The 23,288-nt window shown below is 35.9% G+C and overlaps 1 protein-coding gene across 1 annotated transcript in view; it reads right to left on the bottom strand.

Annotated features, from left to right (window-relative positions):
* LOC114331900 (orexin/Hypocretin receptor type 1-like) overlaps window positions 1-23,288 on the bottom strand; it is a 1,700,655-nt gene that overhangs the window by 182,416 nt on the left and 1,494,951 nt on the right. The window lies entirely within an intron of this gene.

Below are 23,288 nucleotides of genomic sequence, written 5' to 3'. Positions count from 1 at the left end.
CACATCAAAAAAAAAAAGGTTGTCGAGACAGCTCTAAAAAATTTATGCGCGTCTCTCGTCCTGAAGGGAACGAGGCACTTGGGGACGGTTTTGCCGAAGCAAAGTTGTATTCAACGTACTACGTACTAGGGTATCAGTGCATTACTGATCCCACGCCAAAATTTGTTGGAAGGGAAACAAATCCATTCCAGGAAAAAGTTCGCAATTTGCGCGACTTTTCCTTTAACACGGACCACGGAGGAAATGGGGTGTCGCTAAAAAAAATTACCGAAGTATTTAGATTATAATAGGCTTTCAGATCAAAAATTCATTTGTCCAAAATCATTTATTTGAAATCACACTTTCCAAAATTTAAGAATTTCGACTAATAAAAAAATTTGGTGCACAAAACACAAAAAAATTATTTCTCTCAAAAAAACTTTAAGCACCTGTACTAAAAAATAGAAAAAATCAAAAATATCTAAAAAATTTATTTAAAGTTGGTTCATATCGCCCTGTAAATAACGGAATATACATTTCTATTCGTTATCGGACAGATCTGAAGCATCTGACGAAACATTGACGGATGAATAAGCTTTAAATCTTTAATATGCCAATTTCCAGCATTGGAACCATCTGGATTCCTAAGAACGTAAACTAACGAGGATAGTTTTTTAATTATGGTACATAAAATATATTTGGGAGCCAATTTTGCCATGAAATGTTTCGGGGCGCTAGATAAAACCATATTTTTTCTCCAAACTTGATCGCCAACGTTAAACTGTACGTCGCCTTTACGCAAATTATATGTTTTTGCATTTCTCTGATATGCACGAGACAAATTTTTACGCACGGCCGTGAAAACTTCTTTTATTCTCATTACTTCGGACGCGTAATTATCGCGATCACCCGGTAGGATTTCTATATCAACAAAATCATGGGGTATTTGACCGTAATAATTTCCAGTCAACGGTACGTGTCTAGCAAAATTTAAAAATGCCGGTGAATATTTGGTAACTTCATGTTTCGCTGTGTTTATGGCTTGCCGAATTTCATGTATGTATTTGTCACAATCGCGGTGTTCGTCAATATAACTTCTGATTGCCGTACCAATAGTACGATTGCTCCTTTCAACAAAATTTACTTGGGGAGAATAAACTGCAGAGAACCAGATTTTTTGGACTGCATATCTCTCACAAAGATCTTTCATTATTTTACAATTTAAATTAGAGGCATTATCACACATAAGATGTTGTGGAACTCCAAATATGAGAAACACCTGTTCCTCTAAAAATTTACAGATATTTGAAGCAGTAGCCTTGCGAAGAGGATGTAACAAAGTGTACTTAGAAAACCAATCTGAGACCACCAGCAACCACGTAAAACCGTTTCTACTTCTGGTTAAAGGGCCTATTAAATCAACGGCGATAATTTGCCATGGGTATTCGGCTTTTTTCTCTTTACCCATTTTACCCATTTGCGCCATATTTGGTGCTTTTTGTGCTCCACACGTTTTGCAGGCACGGACATATCTAACAACATCTCTTCGCATTTTTGGCCAGTAATAATTTTCTTGGATTCGGGCAAGAGTTTTATAAACACCAGGATGGGCACAAGTTGCAGGATCATGACACGACTTAATAACATCCTCACGTTGAGGTTGGGAACAAGGACTTTCCACTCGATTAAATTTGAATTAAAAGGAAGACAAGCCGGAATAAATTTGTATATGAGGTCGTTCTCTACTTTCCACTGTGGAAAACTTTCTGGGTTAGACAAAATCTTTGTACGCAAATCATCGTACCAGGGATCGATGCGATCAGTATCAACTTCAAGATAAGCAATTTGATCATTCTCATGAATCCTACTAAGTGCATCAGGCACCTTATGACATGCTCCTTTACGATGGACGATTCGGAAATCAAACTGTTTGAGACGCATAGCCCAACGAGCTAAACGGCCTGTGGGATTTTTTAAATTTCTAAGCCATAACAACGAATAATGGTCAGTGATGAGGGTAAATTCAACACCATCTACGTAAGGACGAAATTTTTCAACAGCAAACAAAGCTGCAAGGGCCTCTTTCTCGGTGGTTCCATACGAACGTTCTGCTCTTGTCAAAGACCGACTAGCATAGGAAATCACCTTTTCTCCACCGTCTATTTCTTGAGTCAATACAGCTCCTAGACCGGTGTTACTTGCGTCACACTGAATAGTGAAGGGACGAGAATAATCGGGTTGTACTAGAACTTGGGAAGATACTAAAGCTTCCTTTATGGCGATAAAAGTATTCTCAGCTTCTGATGTCCAAACTATAGGTTCTTTCTTTTTCATTCCTTTCAAAAGATCATTGATAGGGGAAACAAGGGTAGAAAAATCTTTGACGAAGCGTCTATACCAAGAACAAACAATAAAACGTTTAATCTCCGTTGTGTTAGTTGGACGGGGATAATTAACCATAGTGGAAATTTTGTCGGGGTCCGACCGAAGAGAGTTATCACCAACGATATAGCCTAAATACTTCAAAGTTGTTTTGAAAAATTCACATTTGTCTACATTTATCGTAAGGTTAGCATCCTTTAGTTTATCTCGCACTTGTCCTAACAAGGCAACGTGTTCCTCAGCAGTGGAAGAACAAACAATAATATCATCCAAGTAAGTAAAAAGAAAAGGTTCGAATTCTGGTCCAACAATTTGATCTACTAATCTTTGCTGGGTTTGAGCACTATTACAAAGACCAAAAGGCATCACAGTAAATTGAAAAGATCCACGGCCAACAACAGCAAAAGCAGTTTTTTCTCGCGAAGATGTATCAAGAGGGATCTGCCAAAAAGCTTTTTTCAAATCTATCGAACTTATATATTTAGCGTTACGCAATAATGACAAAATTCGGTCAATATTGGGGAGAGGATATGTGTCATGACGAGTAACTTCATTAAGATTCCTGCCATCAAAACAAAACCTAAACTCGCCTGTCTTTTTTTTTACAAGCAAGACTGGACTACACCAAGGACTGTTACTCGGTTCTATAACTTTAAGTTTGAGCATCTCATCTAATTCGCGATTTAAAATATCTGACATGTATGGCGACATAGGAAAAGGACGTTGTCGAAAAGGCTTTACGTCACCCGTATCGATAGTCATTTTGATCATATCTGTTCTTCCTATACCATTCTTTTTGTCTACCTCCTGAAAACTATGGATGACAGCATCCGCTAGAGGTCTTAACTCGGCGGCAAGAGAATCAATCGAACACAAAGATTGTGGGAACGAAACATCGCCTTCAGGTTTTGAAGTTACTATCTCGCAACAAGGATTTCTGACACTCCATTTATTTTGTTCGAAATTTATCGCTAAAGAAAATTTTGAAATGAAGTTACTTCCTAAAATAAAATTTATTGGTAGCGATGGCACTACAAGACAACTAATCACAAGACAAATTCCATTCGCCACAAACGGCAAATCTACAATACCAGAAACCTTTTTACTTGATCCGTCGGCTAAAGACACATTCTGACTACACGGTAAATCGATCTCAATGTTGTTTCTCTCAAGAAAATCCAATCCCTTGGATCCGACTACAGTAGTGGAACACCCGGTATCTAATAAAAGCGTAAAGGGTTGCGAAAGAATTTGAACCTCCAAGTAAGGTCTGTTATCGAATGGCTTTGAAGCAATGACCGGAGATAATTTTGACGAATGTTTATAAAAATTTTTTACTGTACCTAGCCATTTGTACCAATCAGAGACATTAAAATTTTCTGGAAACTTATTATCGGCCGCAAAACATGAATGTTCGGGGTTTGAAATTTTATTGTGAACACTCTTACCGAACTTAAGGGTGTTGGTTATTCGTTTTTTGAAGGTTTGACACAGTTTGGGCATGTCCTTACCGTAACATTATCTGCGCCACATCGGAAACAAAAATATCTATCAAAACGCTGTTTACAGTCGTTGAAATTGTGCCCGCGTCTTCGGCAATTAAAACAAACGATCATCTTCGATTTATTCGAAGTACTTTTACTAGGGTTTTTCGCCTCAGAATTTCGCGGAGCCGAGATATCGTCATTATTTTTAAAATTTGCTTTTCCGTTAGGAACATTGGCTTTTCTGGAGGGACCGGGGAACTCATGATTAACATAAGCGACGGACGTTTCCTTCTTGACACTAGGCACGACCACATTATTCTCTAGTTTACGAATAACAGCAGACAACTCCTCAACAGTATTGGTATCGACTAATGCAATCAACGGAATATATTCAGGGATAATATTTTGCCTCAAGTGTTTCACGATAGTTTTCTCTAAAGGCTGCACCGTCAGCCGTTTTACCAAAGACATAACCTGTGCCTGAAATAAAGCGAACGACTCATTTTTCTTCTGCTTCCTGGATTTGATATGGTTCCATAAATCCTCGTCGTAGTCTTGGGGAAGACACGTAGCCCTTCAAAAGACCAATCAATTCGTTCCATGAAGAAACGGTACTACGAACACTCCTGAACCACACAGCAGCGCTACCTGTAAATAACTCGACAGCTGATCTGAAAAGAACCTCTTGTCCTACATTACGGGATTCAGCCAGGTCTCTAACTTTTTCTAGGAAAGGGAAAACTCCTTTAGAATCTCCACTAAACTTAATGTTCCAATCAGCTAAATTAGTTGGATGCGACACCTGAACGACGCGCGACGGGAGCTGGAATATTAACGACCGGCTGTGAAGGAATTATATTCCAAGAAACTGATGGCCCAACAGGAACGACTTTGTCATCTAATTGCCCTTCTAAAAGTAAACAATCTGCAGAAGCCTCTGCCTTATACTCTTCTTCTTCTTCCTCAAATTCTACGGGTAACCTAGCTATTCTAAAAGATAAATGCGTAAGATGAGCCTTTGCCCTACGATAGACCGAATCTCTAACGTCTCCTTCGAAATCTCCAATTAAACTACGGATGTCAACAGCAGTTTCGTCTATCTGCTTCTTCTCATCGTTGAATATTAACCTATTTTCCTCTAAATTAATAACGGCCTTTTTACTAAGTAATTTAAGAAGCATTGTTTTTTTGTCACTAAGATTTTTCTTAGTCTTAACCCCTCGTATAAACAATTCATAATCAATTTCGTCATTTTTTAAATATTGAACCACGGAGGATTCCATTTTGAATCATATTCTCTCAAAAATTATGCAAAAAAATTCAACAAAACTATTTAAACTCAAAATTTACTGTAAACTTGGAATTGAAAACTAGCAGTTATTATTTTATTTACCTTTGGAATTTTCTCTTTTCATATTTACATTACTATCTTATTTCTTATCTGCGCATCCATCGAAATTTTATAAACAGTATAAAATCTCTATTCAGACACCTTTAGACAACAAGGAGCCACATTTTAAATTAGTGCTGGGAAAAATACCATTTACGTGTAAAACAAAAAAAGGAATGCAATGACGTTGTTTTTAAGTACTCGTTAACACGGAGCAAAAAGAAACAAAAAAATGACAGAAACCTCTAGGTGCGGTCGCCGTTTTATGAATAAAACTTAGGTTGCGTTAAAAATAAAAAAAACCTTTTTGTGATATTACTAATTAAGAGTTACATGAAAAAATTAGCGTTATTTTATGAATCAATAATGAGCAGAACAACGTGGACAAAATAAGAAAACAAACTAATAAGAATTAGACAAGAGATAGCCCCACATGTTGCGGCGTCATTTTATGATGCACGACAAATTAGATAAACATGTGATGTACATAAACTTAAAAAATACGTGCTACATAATTTAAAATCGCACCGGCGGCTCTAATCATCAAGAGATTTTAGGGTGTGAGTTCATACAACAATATTTAAGCTAAAGAAAAGAAATTATTAATTTTTTTTGGGCGCCATTAATAGATCAGAATCTATTGCTATTTATCTATATAAAAATTACAAAAATGTTACGAAAAAAATGGTATCCCTTTGACTACTAATGGTACTTACCCTTGTTGTCTGTAGTAGGCTGCGTTTCCTAATACAATAAGGATACATAGATGGATTGTGCGAACAGAAAAAGACGAAATAAGTTTTAACATAGTTACCATTTATTTAGATAGAAAATTGTCATTAAACTGAGTTGATTAGAAAAATAAAAAAAAATAAGTCTTTCGCGTTTCATCTTAAAAGTTCAAAAAAAAAGAAAAAGGAACGAAACAGTTTATTGCAAAATACCTGGTGATGATCCATTGTTGTTGAATTGCTGGAATCGGGTTAGCTCGCCAGAGTTGTGGATTCGACGAAATCACTTTCACTTTTCACTTTCATTTTTAGAGTTAAAGTACTGTTACATACATGTAGTTGTTATTATATTATACAAAAAATAAAAATTCCATAGTTCTTTTTGTTTTATGAAAAGAAAATAACTGCATTCATGATTATTAGTGATACTTCTCACTGACTTGATAATTAAACATATTTTATTTAGACCATTGTCTTTAAAAAAATGGAACTGCGTTCCACGAAGATTGAATTAAGTGCGGTTTATATGAGACATATTAAACGGAAGTCTTATCCGCAAATGTTGAACTAAGTTCTGTTTGAACGAAACATATTACACGCCGTACTAAGAAAACTAATATTTTATCGTACCGGACACAACACAGAGAATATACCGGTATGGTATTTAAGACAACATATCGCACTTGCGATATTCACGACAGAATCTTTAAGATTCCATTTTGCCTATTTAGGCACAGACAAGAAAAAATGCAGGTCTTCACTGCATGACCGCTAGAACTTAATTCTTTCCTTCTTGTCCTAATCTCGGACAAGATTCCTCTCTGCTCTCTATATTCACCTCCCTTTTTCACAGCTATCACCTAATTTGACCAATAATCATCATTCCGAAATTTTCGTACCAATCACATAGCTGGAAAATAATGTTTAGACCAGCCTTATTATGATCATACGTTTCTTTTTCGGCCAATCACCACGAGTGTCCTTTTTGTAACCGTTTAAGGATTCCCACGAAAGTTACTGCGTTGTAACCTTGTGGAATTCTGAGATTTCTATCACTCAAACACTTAGCAATCTTTCCTATTCTTCTTTTTATGAGGCATATCCTGTGCAAAGTAAATACTTTTAGGAAAGTTGTCTTCGAGCCCTAAAGTCTCTTTGTCATTTTACTGCCTGCAATAGCTAAATGACCAGCTTAGGCGTCTAGAATTTCTTAAAATATTAATCCTTCCGCTTTCTTGTGGGTGGCCTAAGAGAAACGCGTTGGAAAGTACATTTCGTCTTACTTCTATCTATAACGCAGAGACGGACTTTTGCGATATTTAGATTGTGATTCTTCGAGCCTGTTTCAAAGGTACCAAGCGTATTATAAGGATAATAACGCTTGAGGCCAATGGTGTATATGTTATAGTCAAAGCCCGAATTTCAGGCATTCGTAGGTTTGACTAGGCAATCCTCAGGTCTTACTGGCGGTCTTAGTCAAAGCCCGAAATAAATTAGAGTTTCGGCCTTTGACTAGTCAAACCTAGGAGAAACTACGTCAGGCAAAGGTCGAAATTTCATTTTATAAATTCGGTGTTTGACTAGTCAAACCCCGATCAGCTATTAAAATGTCGTAATTTGATAGATTAGGTTTAATAGAACGACATTTTTTATTTGTAATATAATGTTTTATATTGTCGTAATTAAAATAAAAAAATTAGTGTTTATTCTCGCACGTTGAGGCATTATGGCATTTAGAGTTGCACAATACGTTAGACCTTTTACACTTACATAGTTTTGAAGAGCACTTCTTATTGCAGTGGTATTTTATAAATCCTTGTTCTGCAAATTTAGAATCTTTTGTACTAATTTCTCTTCGAGACAGCTTAACGTCTGAAACATCTTCGAAATTAGGAAAATTCCCTTTGCATTCTCTTATTTGATTTCTTGAAAAAAGTGTTTATTGTTCCGTATTTCGTACCAACTCTATATAAATCGTCAATTACTGTTTTATCTTGCATGATACCCAAAATATTTCGAGCATCTCCTTAACACGCTTTCGAGCATGCGTTGTGCACAAACAGAAAAGATTAAAATAAATAAAGGAAATGCGATTGAAGGTCTTCATGCCCAGGCTATTGCTATGAAACAATTAAGTGAAAACAAAATGTCCTCCAATTTCGATCGGAAAACTGTACCTATCCCCAGCTTTAATAGAGCCAAAGGAGATGCTCGAAATATTTTGAGTAGGATACAAGATAAAACAATTGACGGTTTATATAGAGTTGGTACAAAATACGGAACAATAGACACACTTTTTTCAAGAAATCAAATAAGAGAATGCAAAGAGAAATTTTCTATGTCTCTGTCTGTTCTCTGTCTCTATGTCTAATGCCCGGTTGCACCAACAGATCTTAATCTTAAGTCGAGAATATCATAAGAATTAATGTAATATAATTATAATATATTACAATAAGAATACCATAATATAATAATAGATATAATTGATAATAAGGTAAGAATCTAAAATTATGGTACAACGTAAGTGATACTATGGAGGCCCTATTTATAAGTAGAGCTTAGCTAAGCTGGAGCTTAAGATCTGTTGGTGCAACCAGGCATAAGAGAAATTAGTACAAAAAATTCTAAATTTGGAGGACAAGAAAAAATGCAGGTCTTCACTGCATGACCGCTAGAACTTAATTCTTTCCTTCTTGTCCTAATCTCGGACAAGATTCCTCTCTGCTCTCTATATTCACCTCCCTTTTTCACAGCTATCACCTAATTTGACCAATAATCATCATTCCGAAATTTTCGTACCAATCACATAGCTGGAAAATAATGTTTAGACCAGCCTTATTATGATCATACGTTTCTTTTTCGGCCAATCACCACGAGTGTCCTTTTTGTAACCGTTTAAGGATTCCCACGAAAGTTACTGCGTTGTAACCTTGTGGAATTCTGAGATTTCTATCACTCAAACACTTAGCAATCTTTCCTATTCTTCTTTTTATGAGGCATATCCTGTGCAAAGTAAATACTTTTAGGAAAGTTGTCTTCGAGCCCTAAAGTCTCTTTGTCATTTTCCTGCCTGCAATAGCTAAATGACCAGCTTAGGCGTCTAGAATTTCTTAAAATATTAATCCTTCCGCTTTCTTGTGGGTGGCCTAAGAGAAACGCGTTGGAAAGTACATTTCGTCTTACTTCTATCTATAACGCAGAGACGGACTTTTGCGATATTTAGATTGTGATTCTTCGAGCCTGTTTCAAAGGTACCAAGCGTATTATAAGGATAATAACGCTTGAGGCCAATGGTGTATATGTTATAGTCAAAGCCCGAATTTCAGGCATTCGTAGGTTTGACTAGGCAATCCTCAGGTCTTACTGGCGGTCTTAGTCAAAGCCCGAAATAAATTAGAGTTTCGGCCTTTGACTAGTCAAACCTAGGAGAAACTACGTCAGGCAAAGGTCGAAATTTCATTTTATAAATTCGGTGTTTGACTAGTCAAACCCCGATCAGCTATTAAAATGTCGTAATTTGATAGATTAGGTTTAATAGAACGACATTTTTTATTTGTAATATAATGTTTTATATTGTCGTAATTAAAATAAAAAAATTAGTGTTTATTCTCGCACGTTGAGGCATTATGGCATTTAGAGTTGCACAATACGTTAGACCTTTTACACTTACATAGTTTTGAAGAGCACTTCTTATTGCAGTGGTATTTTATAAATCCTTGTTCTGCAAATTTAGAATCTTTTGTACTAATTTCTCTTCGAGACAGCTTAACGTCTGAAACATCTTCGAAATTAGGAAAATTCCCTTTGCATTCTCTTATTTGATTTCTTGAAAAAAGTGTTTATTGTTCCGTATTTCGTACCAACTCTATATAAATCGTCAATTACTGTTTTATCTTGCATGATACCCAAAATATTTCGAGCATCTCCTTGACACGCTTTCGAGCATGCGTTGTGCACAAACAGAAAAGATTAAAATAAATAAAGGAAATGCGATTGAAGGTCTTCATGCCCAGGCTATTGCTATGAAACAATTAAGTGAAAACAAAATGTCCTCCAATTTCGATCGGAAAACTGTACCTATCCCCAGCTTTAATAGAGCCAAAGGAGATGCTCGAAATATTTTGAGTAGGATACAAGATAAAACAATTGACGGTTTATATAGAGTTGGTACAAAATACGGAACAATAGACACACTTTTTTCAAGAAATCAAATAAGAGAATGCAAAGAGAAATTTTCTATGTCTCTGTCTGTTCTCTGTCTCTATGTCTAATGCCCGGTTGCACCAACAGATCTTAATCTTAAGTCGAGAATATCATAAGAATTAATGTAATATAATTATAATATATTACAATAAGAATACCATAATATAATAATAGATATAATTGATAATAAGGTAAGAATCTAAAATTATGGTACAACGTAAGTGATACTATGGAGGCCCTATTTATAAGTAGAGCTTAGCTAAGCTGGAGCTTAAGATCTGTTGGTGCAACCAGGCATAAGAGAAATTAGTACAAAAAATTCTAAATTTGGAGGACAAGAAAAAATGCAGGTCTTCACTGCATGACCGCTAGAACTTAATTCTTTCCTTCTTGTCCTAATCTCGGACAAGATTCCTCTCTGCTCTCTATATTCACCTCCCTTTTTCACAGCTATCACCTAATTTGACCAATAATCATCATTCCGAAATTTTCGTACCAATCACATAGCTGGAAAATAATGTTTAGACCAGCCTTATTATGATCATACGTTTCTTTTTCGGCCAATCACCACGAGTGTCCTTTTTGTAACCGTTTAAGGATTCCCACGAAAGTTACTGCGTTGTAACCTTGTGGAATTCTGAGATTTCTATCACTCAAACACTTAGCAATCTTTCCTATTCTTCTTTTTATGAGGCATATCCTGTGCAAAGTAAATACTTTTAGGAAAGTTGTCTTCGAGCCCTAAAGTCTCTTTGTCATTTTCCTGCCTGCAATAGCTAAATGACCAGCTTAGGCGTCTAGAATTTCTTAAAATATTAATCCTTCCGCTTTCTTGTGGGTGGCCTAAGAGAAACGCGTTGGGAAGTACATTTCGTCTGAGTTCTATCTATAACGCAGAGACGGACATTTGCGATATTTAGATTGTGATTCTTCGAGCCTGTTTCACTGCCTCCCCCACGATTTCAACTTCGTGCTAACCAGTTTGAAATCGGAAACGGAAATAAAAAAAATGAAACAGCAAAAAAATGAAAACCTCATTTGTTAGTCACCATATCGTAATATCGTTCAGAGGCCTTAGGCTTTCTCTAACGATCAATACATGTCTTACAATCTAGACATGGACGCGTTAATCATAACACAAAAAATTCACAAGAATACAACGACGCAATTCGTCATCGTAGACACTAAAAAAAATAAAAACACAAAAATAGGGCAAGATATGTTAACGTTTTTTCGGATGCATAGGTTTCTTTCAACCTAGACTAACACCACGAATAACATAAGAATAATGATGTCTTAGCATCATTAACGCCATAAAAAATTAACATGTTATCCTTGACTTGGATGCATAAAGTCTCTCATTCATGACTTATTCCAGAGATAACACAATATAATAACGCCATAAGCAGTTATTACTTACGGACCAAAAAAAAAAAAAAAAAAAGGAGTTACTGATAGTTCTAAGTTGGACCTGGTAATTCTATAAAGATAAGCCTGTAATTAGTTTATGGTGGAAAAATGGACACATTGCTTTTCAGAAACTTACTACTCTTTCAAGAACAGGGGGGATTAGGAAAATATTGATATTTTAATTCGTTGTGGTAACCAGAACAAGCGATAACTGACGCGTATCATACGCCTATCATAGGAACATTTTCGGTGGGGTCAACTTAAGGTAGGGTCATAGTCGGTAGAGTCTATTATTCAAAGTTACACAACCAAACGGAAGTTTTAGGAAATGACATAGGAAGTCATCACCTAAGGTCTGTGGCTAAATTGCGATTATGAATGGCTTCGCATTCCGACGAGTCAACTGGCGGGAATCCGCTCACTTCATCCCTAGCCTTTCTCAGTGTCTGGCCATCCATACCGTAAAGGGGGTTAGACAACATATTTTAATAGAGGGGGCTGAAATTCATAGGTCCTTGAAGTAAGAATAAACTTAGGCAAAACAAATAGGTTCTATTACGAACTATCACTAGTAACTGTACTAAGGACTTCTGATATCAATCTAGATACAAAAAAAAAATAAGAAACGACTTTCAAAAAAAATATAAAAAACATTTTCCCTAAGCTTAAGCTGGATTGCATATAAGCGAAGGTAGTATATCCTAGAAGGATACCAAAAAAATAAAAAAATAAAAAAAATCAAACTTTTTATTATGTAAAAAAAAGTTTTACTTCTATATCGGACTAACGCACGACATAAAAACATTTGAAGAAGGATTTTTAATATTTCCTTTCAACAAAACAAAAAAATTTTATTCTTATAACTAGGTAAAACAGTTCAAAGAACTGGGGTGTGAGCCAAACTGAGTTGCTCTGGAGATCAACGTGCGGAATCCCCTACACTACTTCCAGAGGATCGTCTCCTTCGCGACAACATCAAAAAAAAATATATCAAATAGATAAACATTGACCGCAGCGGGACAATTCCCTACTATTGGTCTACACCACACATCAAAAAAAAAAAGGTTGTCGAGACAGCTCTAAAAAATTTATGCGCGTCTCTCGTCCTGAAGGGAACGAGGCACTTGGGGACGGTTTTGCCGAAGCAAAGTTGTATTCAACGTACTACGTACTAGGGTATCAGTGCATTACTGATCCCACGCCAAAATTTGTTGGAAGAGAAACAAATCCATTCCAGGAAAAAGTTCGCAATTTGCGCGACTTTTCCTTTAACACGGACCACGGAGGAAATGGGGTGTCGCTAAAAAAAATTACCGAAGTATTTAGATTATAATAGGCTTTCAGATCAAAAATTCATTTGTCCAAAATCATTTATTTGAAATCACACTTTCCAAAATTTAAGAATTTCGACTAATAAAAAAATTTGGTGCACAAAACACAAAAAAATTATTTCTCTCAAAAAAACTTTAAGCACCTGTACTAAAAAATAGAAAAAATCAAAAATATCTAAAAAATTTATTTAAAGTTGGTTCATATCGCCCTGTAAATAACGGAATATACATTTCTATTCGTTATCGGACAGATCTGAAGCATCTGACGAAACATTGACGGATGAATAAGCTTTTAAATCTTTAATATGCCAATTTCCAGCATTGGAACCATCTGGATTCCTAAGAACGTAAACTAACGAGGATAGTTTTTTAATTATGGTACATAAAATATATTTGGGAGCCAATTTTGCCATGAAATGTTTCGGGGCGCTAGATAAAACCATATTTTTTCTCCAAACTTGATCGCCAACGTTAAACTGTACGTCGCCTTTACGCAAATTATATGTTTTTGCATTTCTCTGATATGCACGAGACAAATTTTTACGCACGGCCGTGAAAACTTCTTTTATTCTCATTACTTCGGACGCGTAATTATCGCGATCACCCGGTAGGATTTCTATATCAACAAAATCATGGGGTATTTGACCGTAATAATTTCCAGTCAACGGTACGTGTCTAGCAAAATTTAAAAATGCCGGTGAATATTTGGTAACTTCATGTTTCGCTGTGTTTATGGCTTGCCGAATTTCATGTATGTATTTGTCACAATCGCGGTGTTCGTCAATATAACTTCTGATTGCCGTACCAATAGTACGATTGCTCCTTTCAACAAAATTTACTTGGGGAGAATAAACTGCAGAGAACCAGATTTTTTGGACTGCATATCTCTCACAAAGATCTTTCATTATTTTACAATTTAAATTAGAGGCATTATCACACATAAGATGTTGTGGAACTCCAAATATGAGAAACACCTGTTCCTCTAAAAATTTACAGATATTTGAAGCAGTAGCCTTGCGAAGAGGATGTAACAAAGTGTACTTAGAAAACCAATCTGAGACCACCAGCAACCACGTAAAACCGTTTCTACTTCTGGTTAAAGGGCCTATTAAATCAACGGCGATAATTTGCCATGGGTATTCGGCTTTTTTCTCTTTACCCATTTTACCCATTTGCGCCATATTTGGTGCTTTTTGTGCTCCACACGTTTTGCAGGCACGGACATATCTAACAACATCTCTTCGCATTTTTGGCCAGTAATAATTTTCTTGGATTCGGGCAAGAGTTTTATAAACACCAGGATGGGCACAAGTTGCAGGATCATGACACGACTTAATAACATCCTCACGTTGAGGTTGGGAACAAGGACTTTCCACTCGATTAAATTTGAATTAAAAGGAAGACAAGCCGGAATAAATTTGTATATGAGGTCGTTCTCTACTTTCCACTGTGGAAAACTTTCTGGGTTAGACAAAATCTTTGTACGCAAATCATCGTACCAGGGATCGATGCGATCAGTATCAACTTCAAGATAAGCAATTTGATCATTCTCATGAATCCTACTAAGTGCATCAGGCACCTTATGACATGCTCCTTTACGATGGACGATTCGGAAATCAAACTGTTTGAGACGCATAGCCCAACGAGCTAAACGGCCTGTGGGATTTTTTAAATTTCTAAGCCATAACAACGAATAATGGTCAGTGATAAGGGTAAATTCAACACCATCTACGTAAGGACGAAATTTTTCAACAGCAAACAAAGCTGCAAGGGCCTCTTTCTCGGTGGTTCCATACGAACGTTCTGCTCTTGTCAAAGACCGACTAGCATAGGAAATCACCTTTTCTCCACCGTCTATTTCTTGAGTCAATACAGCTCCTAGACCGGTGTTACTTGCGTCACACTGAATAGTGAAGGGACGAGAATAATCGGGTTGTACTAGAACTTGGGAAGATACTAAAGCTTCCTTTATGGCGATAAAAGTATTCTCAGCTTCTGATGTCCAAACTATAGGTTCTTTCTTTTTCATTCCTTTCAAAAGATCATTGATAGGGGAAACAAGGGTAGAAAAATCTTTGACGAAGCGTCTATACCAAGAACAAACAATAAAACGTTTAATCTCCGTTGTGTTAGTTGGACGGGGATAATTAACCATAGTGGAAATTTTGTCGGGGTCCGACCGAAGAGAGTTATCACCAACGATATAGCCTAAATACTTCAAAGTTGTTTTGAAAAATTCACATTTGTCTACATTTATCGTAAGGTTAGCATCCTTTAGTTTATCTCGCACTTGTCCTAACAAGGCAACGTGTTCCTCAGCAGTGGAAGAACAAACAATAATATCATCCAAGTAAGTAAAAAGAAAAGGTTCGAATTCTGGTCCAAAAATTTGATCTACTAATCTTTGCTGGGTTTGAGCACTATTACAAAGACCAAAAGGCATCACAGTAAATTGAAAAGATCCACGGCCAACAACAGCAAAAGCAGTTTTTTCTCGCGAAGATGTATCAAGAGGGATCTGCCAAAAAGCTTTTTTCAAATCTATCGAACTTATATATTTAGCGTTACGAAATAATGACAAAATTCGGTCAATATTGGGGAGAGGATATGTGTCATGACGAGTAACTTCATTAAGATTCCTGCCATCAAAACAAAACCTAAACTCGCCTGTCTTTTTTTTTACAAGCAAGACTGGACTACACCAAGGACTGTTACTCGGTTCTATAACTTTAAGTTTGAGCATCTCATCTAATTCGCGATTTAAAATATCTGACATGTATGGCGACATAGGAAAAGGACGTTGTCGAAAAGGCTTTACGTCACCCGTATCGATAGTCATTTTGATCATATCTGTTCTTCCTATACCATTCTTTTTGTCTACCTCCTGAAAACTATGGATGACAGCATCCGCTAGAGGTCTTAACTCGGCGGCAAGAGAATCAATCGAACACAAAGATTGTGGGAACGAAACATCGCCTTCAGGTTTTGAAGTTACTATCTCGCAACAAGGATTTCTGACACTCCATTTATTTTGTTCGAAATTTATCGCTAAAGAAAATTTTGAAATGAAGTTACTTCCTAAAATAAAATTTATTGGTAGCGATGGCACTACAAGACAACTAATCACAAGACAAATTCCATTCGCCATAAACGGCAAATCTACAATACCAGAAACCTTTTTACTTGATCCGTCGGCTAAAGACACATTCTGACTACACGGTAAATCGATTTCAATGTTGTTTCTCTCAAGAAAATCCAATCCCTTGGATCCGACTACAGTAGTGGAACACCCGGTATCTAATAAAAGCGTAAAGGGTTGCGAAAGAATTTGAACCTCCAAGTAAGGTCTGTTATCGAATGGCTTTGAAGCAATGACCGGAGATAATTTTGACGAATGTTTATAAAAATTTTTTACTGTACCTAGCCATTTGTACCAATCAGAGACATTAAAATTTTCTGGAAACTTATTATCGGCCGCAAAACATGAATGTTCGGGGTTTGAAATTTTATTGTGAACACTCTTACCGAACTTAAGGGTGTTGGTTATTCGTTTTTTGAAGGTTTGACACAGTTTGGGCATGTCCTTACCGTAACATTATCTGCGCCACATCGGAAACAAAAATATCTATCAAAACGCTGTTTACAGTCGTTGAAATTGTGCCCGCGTCTTCGGCAATTAAAACAAACGATCATCTTCGATTTATTCGAAGTACTTTTACTAGGGTTTTTCGCCTCAGAATTTCGCGGAGCCGAGATATCGTCATTATTTTTAAAATTTGCTTTTCCGTTAGGAACATTGGCTTTTCTGGAGGGACCGGGGAACTCATGATTAACATAAGCGACGGACGTTTCCTTCTTGACACTAGGCACGACCACATTATTCTCTAGTTTACGAATAACAGCAGACAACTCCTCAACAGTATTGGTATCGACTAATGCAATCAACGGAATATATTCAGGGATAATATTTTGCCTCAAGTGTTTCACGATAGTTTTCTCTAAAGGCTGCACCGTCAGCCGTTTTACCAAAGACATAACCTGTGCCTGAAATAAAGCGAACGACTCATTTTTCTTCTGCTTCCTGGATTTGATATGGTTCCATAAATCCTCGTCGTAGTCTTGGGGAAGACACGTAGCCCTTCAAAAGACCAATCAATTCGTTCCATGAAGAAACGGTACTACGAACACTCCTGAACCACACAGCAGCGCTACCTGTAAATAACTCGACAGCTGATCTGAAAAGAACCTCTTGTCCTACATTACGGGATTCAGCCAGGTCTCTAACTTTTTCTAGGAAAGGGAAAACTCCTTTAGAATCTCCACTAAACTTAATGTTCCAATCAGCTAAATTAGTTGGATGCGACACCTGAACGACGCGCGACGGGAGCTGGAATATTAACGACCGGCTGTGAAGGAATTATATTCCAAGAAACTGATGGCCCAACAGGAACGACTTTGTCATCTAATTGCCCTTCTAAAAGTAAACAATCTGCAGAAGCCTCTGCCTTATACTCTTCTTCTTCTTCCTCAAATTCTACGGGTAACCTAGCTATTCTAAAAGATAAATGCGTAAGATGAGCCTTTGCCCTACGATAGACCGAATCTCTAACGTCTCCTTCGAAATCTCCAATTAAACTACGGATGTCAACAGCAGTTTCGTCTATCTGCTTCTTCTCATCGTTGAATATTAACCTATTTTCCTCTAAATTAATAACGGCCTTTTTACTAAGTAATTTAAGAAGCATTGTTTTTTTGTCACTAAGATTTTTCTTAGTCTTAACCCCTCGTATAAACAATTCATAATCAATTTCGTCATTTTTTAAATATTGAACCACGGAGGATTCCATTTTGAATCATATTCTCTCAAAAATTATGCAAAAAAATTCAACAAAACTATTTAAACTCAAAATTTACTGTAAACTTGGAATTGAAAACTAGCAGTTATTATTTTATTTACCTTTGGAATTTTCTCTTTTCATATTTACATTACTATCTTATTTCTTATCTGCGCATCCATCGAAATTTTATAAACAGTATAAAATCTCTATTCAGACACCTTTAGACAACAAGGAGCCACATTTTAAATTAGTGCTGGGAAAAATACCATTTACGTGTAAAACAAAAAAAGGAATGCAATGACGTTGTTTTTAAGTACTCGTTAACACGGAGCAAAAAGAAACAAAAAAATGACAGAAACCTCTAGGTGCGGTCGCCGTTTTATGAATAAAACTTAGGTTGCGTTAAAAATAAAAAAAACCTTTTTGTGATATTACTAATTAAGAGTTACATGAAAAAATTAGCGTTATTTTATGAATCAATAATGAGCAGAACAACGTGGACAAAATAAGAAAACAAACTAATAAGAATTAGACAAGAGATAGCCCCACATGTTGCGGCGTCATTTTATGATGCACGACAAATTAGATAAACATGTGATGTACATAAACTTAAAAAATACGTGCTACATAATTTAAAATCGCACCGGCGGCTCTAATCATCAAGAGATTTTAGGGTGTGAGTTCATACAACAATATTTAAGCTAAAGAAAAGAAATTATTAATTTTTTTTGGGCGCCATTAATAGATCAGAATCTATTGCTATTTATCTATATAAAAATTACAAAAATGTTACGAAAAAAATGGTATCCCTTTGACTACTAATGGTACTTACCCTTGTTGTCTGTAGTAGGCTGCGTTTCCTAATACAATAAGGATACATAGATGGATTGTGCGAACAGAAAAAGACGAAATAAGTTTTAACATAGTTACCATTTATTTAGATAGAAAATTGTCATTAAACTGAGTTGATTAGAAAAATAAAAAAAAATAAGTCTTTCGCGTTTCATCTTAAAAGTTCAAAAAAAAAGAAAAAGGAACGAAACAGTTTATTGCAAAATACCTGGTGATGATCCATTGTTGTTGAATTGCTGGAATCGGGTTAGCTCGCCAGAGTTGTGGATTCGACGAAATCACTTTCACTTTTCACTTTCATTTTTAGAGTTAAAGTACTGTTACATACATGTAGTTGTTATTATATTATACAAAAAATAAAAATTCCATAGTTCTTTTTGTTTTATGAAAAGAAAATAACTGCATTTATGATTATTAGTGATACTTCTCACTGACTTGATAATTAAACATATTTTATTTAGACCATTGTCTTTAAAAAAATGGAACTGCGTTCCACGAAGATTGAATTAAGTGCGGTTTATATGAGACATATTAAACGGAAGTCTTATCCGCAAATGTTGAACTAAGTTCTGTTTGAACGAAACATATTACACGCCGTACTAAGAAAACTAATATTTTATCGTACCGGACACAACACAGAGAATATACCGGTATGGTATTTAAGACAACATATCGCACTTGCGATATTCACGACAGAATCTTTAAGATTCCATTTTGCCTATTTAGGCACAGACAAGAAAAAATGCAGGTCTTCACTGCATGACCGCTAGAACTTAATTCTTTCCTTCTTGTCCTAATCTCGGACAAGATTCCTCTCTGCTCTCTATATTCACCTCCCTTTTTCACAGCTATCACCTAATTTGACCAATAATCATCATTCCGAAATTTTCGTACCAATCACATAGCTGGAAAATAATGTTTAGACCAGCCTTATTATGATCATACGTTTCTTTTTCGGCCAATCACCACGAGTGTCCTTTTTGTAACCGTTTAAGGATTCCCACGAAAGTTACTGCGTTGTAACCTTGTGGAATTCTGAGATTTCTATCACTCAAACACTTAGCAATCTTTCCTATTCTTCTTTTTATGAGGCATATCCTGTGCAAAGTAAATACTTTTAGGAAAGTTGTCTTCGAGCCCTAAAGTCTCTTTGTCATTTTACTGCCTGCAATAGCTAAATGACCAGCTTAGGCGTCTAGAATTTCTTAAAATATTAATCCTTCCGCTTTCTTGTGGGTGGCCTAAGAGAAACGCGTTGGAAAGTACATTTCGTCTTACTTCTATCTATAACGCAGAGACGGACTTTTGCGATATTTAGATTGTGATTCTTCGAGCCTGTTTCAAAGGTACCAAGCGTATTATAAGGATAATAACGCTTGAGGCCAATGGTGTATATGTTATAGTCAAAGCCCGAATTTCAGGCATTCGTAGGTTTGACTAGGCAATCCTCAGGTCTTACTGGCGGTCTTAGTCAAAGCCCGAAATAAATTAGAGTTTCGGCCTTTGACTAGTCAAACCTAGGAGAAACTACGTCAGGCAAAGGTCGAAATTTCATTTTATAAATTCGGTGTTTGACTAGTCAAACCCCGATCAGCTATTAAAATGTCGTAATTTGATAGATTAGGTTTAATAGAACGACATTTTTTATTTGTAATATAATGTTTTATATTGTCGTAATTAAAATAAAAAAATTAGTGTTTATTCTCGCACGTTGAGGCATTATGGCATTTAGAGTTGCACAATACGTTAGACCTTTTACACTTACATAGTTTTGAAGAGCACTTCTTATTGCAGTGGTATTTTATAAATCCTTGTTCTGCAAATTTAGAATCTTTTGTACTAATTTCTCTTCGAGACAGCTTAACGTCTGAAACATCTTCGAAATTAGGAAAATTCCCTTTGCATTCTCTTATTTGATTTCTTGAAAAAAGTGTTTATTGTTCCGTATTTCGTACCAACTCTATATAAATCGTCAATTACTGTTTTATCTTGCATGATACCCAAAATATTTCGAGCATCTCCTTAACACGCTTTCGAGCATGCGTTGTGCACAAACAGAAAAGATTAAAATAAATAAAGGAAATGCGATTGAAGGTCTTCATGCCCAGGCTATTGCTATGAAACAATTAAGTGAAAACAAAATGTCCTCCAATTTCGATCGGAAAACTGTACCTATCCCCAGCTTTAATAGAGCCAAAGGAGATGCTCGAAATATTTTGAGTAGGATACAAGATAAAACAATTGACGGTTTATATAGAGTTGGTACAAAATACGGAACAATAGACACACTTTTTTCAAGAAATCAAATAAGAGAATGCAAAGAGAAATTTTCTATGTCTCTGTCTGTTCTCTGTCTCTATGTCTAATGCCCGGTTGCACCAACAGATCTTAATCTTAAGTCGAGAATATCATAAGAATTAATGTAATATAATTATAATATATTACAATAAGAATACCATAATATAATAATAGATATAATTGATAATAAGGTAAGAATCTAAAATTATGGTACAACGTAAGTGATACTATGGAGGCCCTATTTATAAGTAGAGCTTAGCTAAGCTGGAGCTTAAGATCTGTTGGTGCAACCAGGCATAAGAGAAATTAGTACAAAAAATTCTAAATTTGGAGGACAAGAAAAAATGCAGGTCTTCACTGCATGACCGCTAGAACTTAATTCTTTCCTTCTTGTCCTAATCTCGGACAAGATTCCTCTCTGCTCTCTATATTCACCTCCCTTTTTCACAGCTATCACCTAATTTGACCAATAATCATCATTCCGAAATTTTCGTACCAATCACATAGCTGGAAAATAATGTTTAGACCAGCCTTATTATGATCATACGTTTCTTTTTCGGCCAATCACCACGAGTGTCCTTTTTGTAACCGTTTAAGGATTCCCACGAAAGTTACTGCGTTGTAACCTTGTGGAATTCTGAGATTTCTATCACTCAAACACTTAGCAATCTTTCCTATTCTTCTTTTTATGAGGCATATCCTGTGCAAAGTAAATACTTTTAGGAAAGTTGTCTTCGAGCCCTAAAGTCTCTTTGTCATTTTCCTGCCTGCAATAGCTAAATGACCAGCTTAGGCGTCTAGAATTTCTTAAAATATTAATCCTTCCGCTTTCTTGTGGGTGGCCTAAGAGAAACGCGTTGGAAAGTACATTTCGTCTTACTTCTATCTATAACGCAGAGACGGACTTTTGCGATATTTAGATTGTGATTCTTCGAGCCTGTTTCAAAGGTACCAAGCGTATTATAAGGATAATAACGCTTGAGGCCAATGGTGTATATGTTATAGTCAAAGCCCGAATTTCAGGCATTCGTAGGTTTGACTAGGCAATCCTCAGGTCTTACTGGCGGTCTTAGTCAAAGCCCGAAATAAATTAGAGTTTCGGCCTTTGACTAGTCAAACCTAGGAGAAACTACGTCAGGCAAAGGTCGAAATTTCATTTTATAAATTCGGTGTTTGACTAGTCAAACCCCGATCAGCTATTAAAATGTCGTAATTTGATAGATTAGGTTTAATAGAACGACATTTTTTATTTGTAATATAATGTTTTATATTGTCGTAATTAAAATAAAAAAATTAGTGTTTATTCTCGCACGTTGAGGCATTATGGCATTTAGAGTTGCACAATACGTTAGACCTTTTACACTTACATAGTTTTGAAGAGCACTTCTTATTGCAGTGGTATTTTATAAATCCTTGTTCTGCAAATTTAGAATCTTTTGTACTAATTTCTCTTCGAGACAGCTTAACGTCTGAAACATCTTCGAAATTAGGAAAATTCCCTTTGCATTCTCTTATTTGATTTCTTGAAAAAAGTGTTTATTGTTCCGTATTTCGTACCAACTCTATATAAATCGTCAATTACTGTTTTATCTTGCATGATACCCAAAATATTTCGAGCATCTCCTTGACACGCTTTCGAGCATGCGTTGTGCACAAACAGAAAAGATTAAAATAAATAAAGGAAATGCGATTGAAGGTCTTCATGCCCAGGCTATTGCTATGAAACAATTAAGTGAAAACAAAATGTCCTCCAATTTCGATCGGAAAACTGTACCTATCCCCAGCTTTAATAGAGCCAAAGGAGATGCTCGAAATATTTTGAGTAGGATACAAGATAAAACAATTGACGGTTTATATAGAGTTGGTACAAAATACGGAACAATAGACACACTTTTTTCAAGAAATCAAATAAGAGAATGCAAAGAGAAATTTTCTATGTCTCTGTCTGTTCTCTGTCTCTATGTCTAATGCCCGGTTGCACCAACAGATCTTAATCTTAAGTCGAGAATATCATAAGAATTAATGTAATATAATTATAATATATTACAATAAGAATACCATAATATAATAATAGATATAATTGATAATAAGGTAAGAATCTAAAATTATGGTACAACGTAAGTGATACTATGGAGGCCCTATTTATAAGTAGAGCTTAGCTAAGCTGGAGCTTAAGATCTGTTGGTGCAACCAGGCATAAGAGAAATTAGTACAAAAAATTCTAAATTTGGAGGACAAGAAAAAATGCAGGTCTTCACTGCATGACCGCTAGAACTTAATTCTTTCCTTCTTGTCCTAATCTCGGACAAGATTCCTCTCTGCTCTCTATATTCACCTCCCTTTTTCACAGCTATCACCTAATTTGACCAATAATCATCATTCCGAAA

The sequence above is a fragment of the Diabrotica virgifera genome, chromosome 8 (genome assembly GCF_917563875.1).
Source record: "Diabrotica virgifera virgifera chromosome 8, PGI_DIABVI_V3a".
Classification (NCBI taxonomy): domain Eukaryota; kingdom Metazoa; phylum Arthropoda; class Insecta; order Coleoptera; family Chrysomelidae; genus Diabrotica; species Diabrotica virgifera.
The sequence above is the reverse complement of the archived record's forward strand: the minus strand, read 5'-3'. Positions and strand labels throughout refer to the sequence as shown.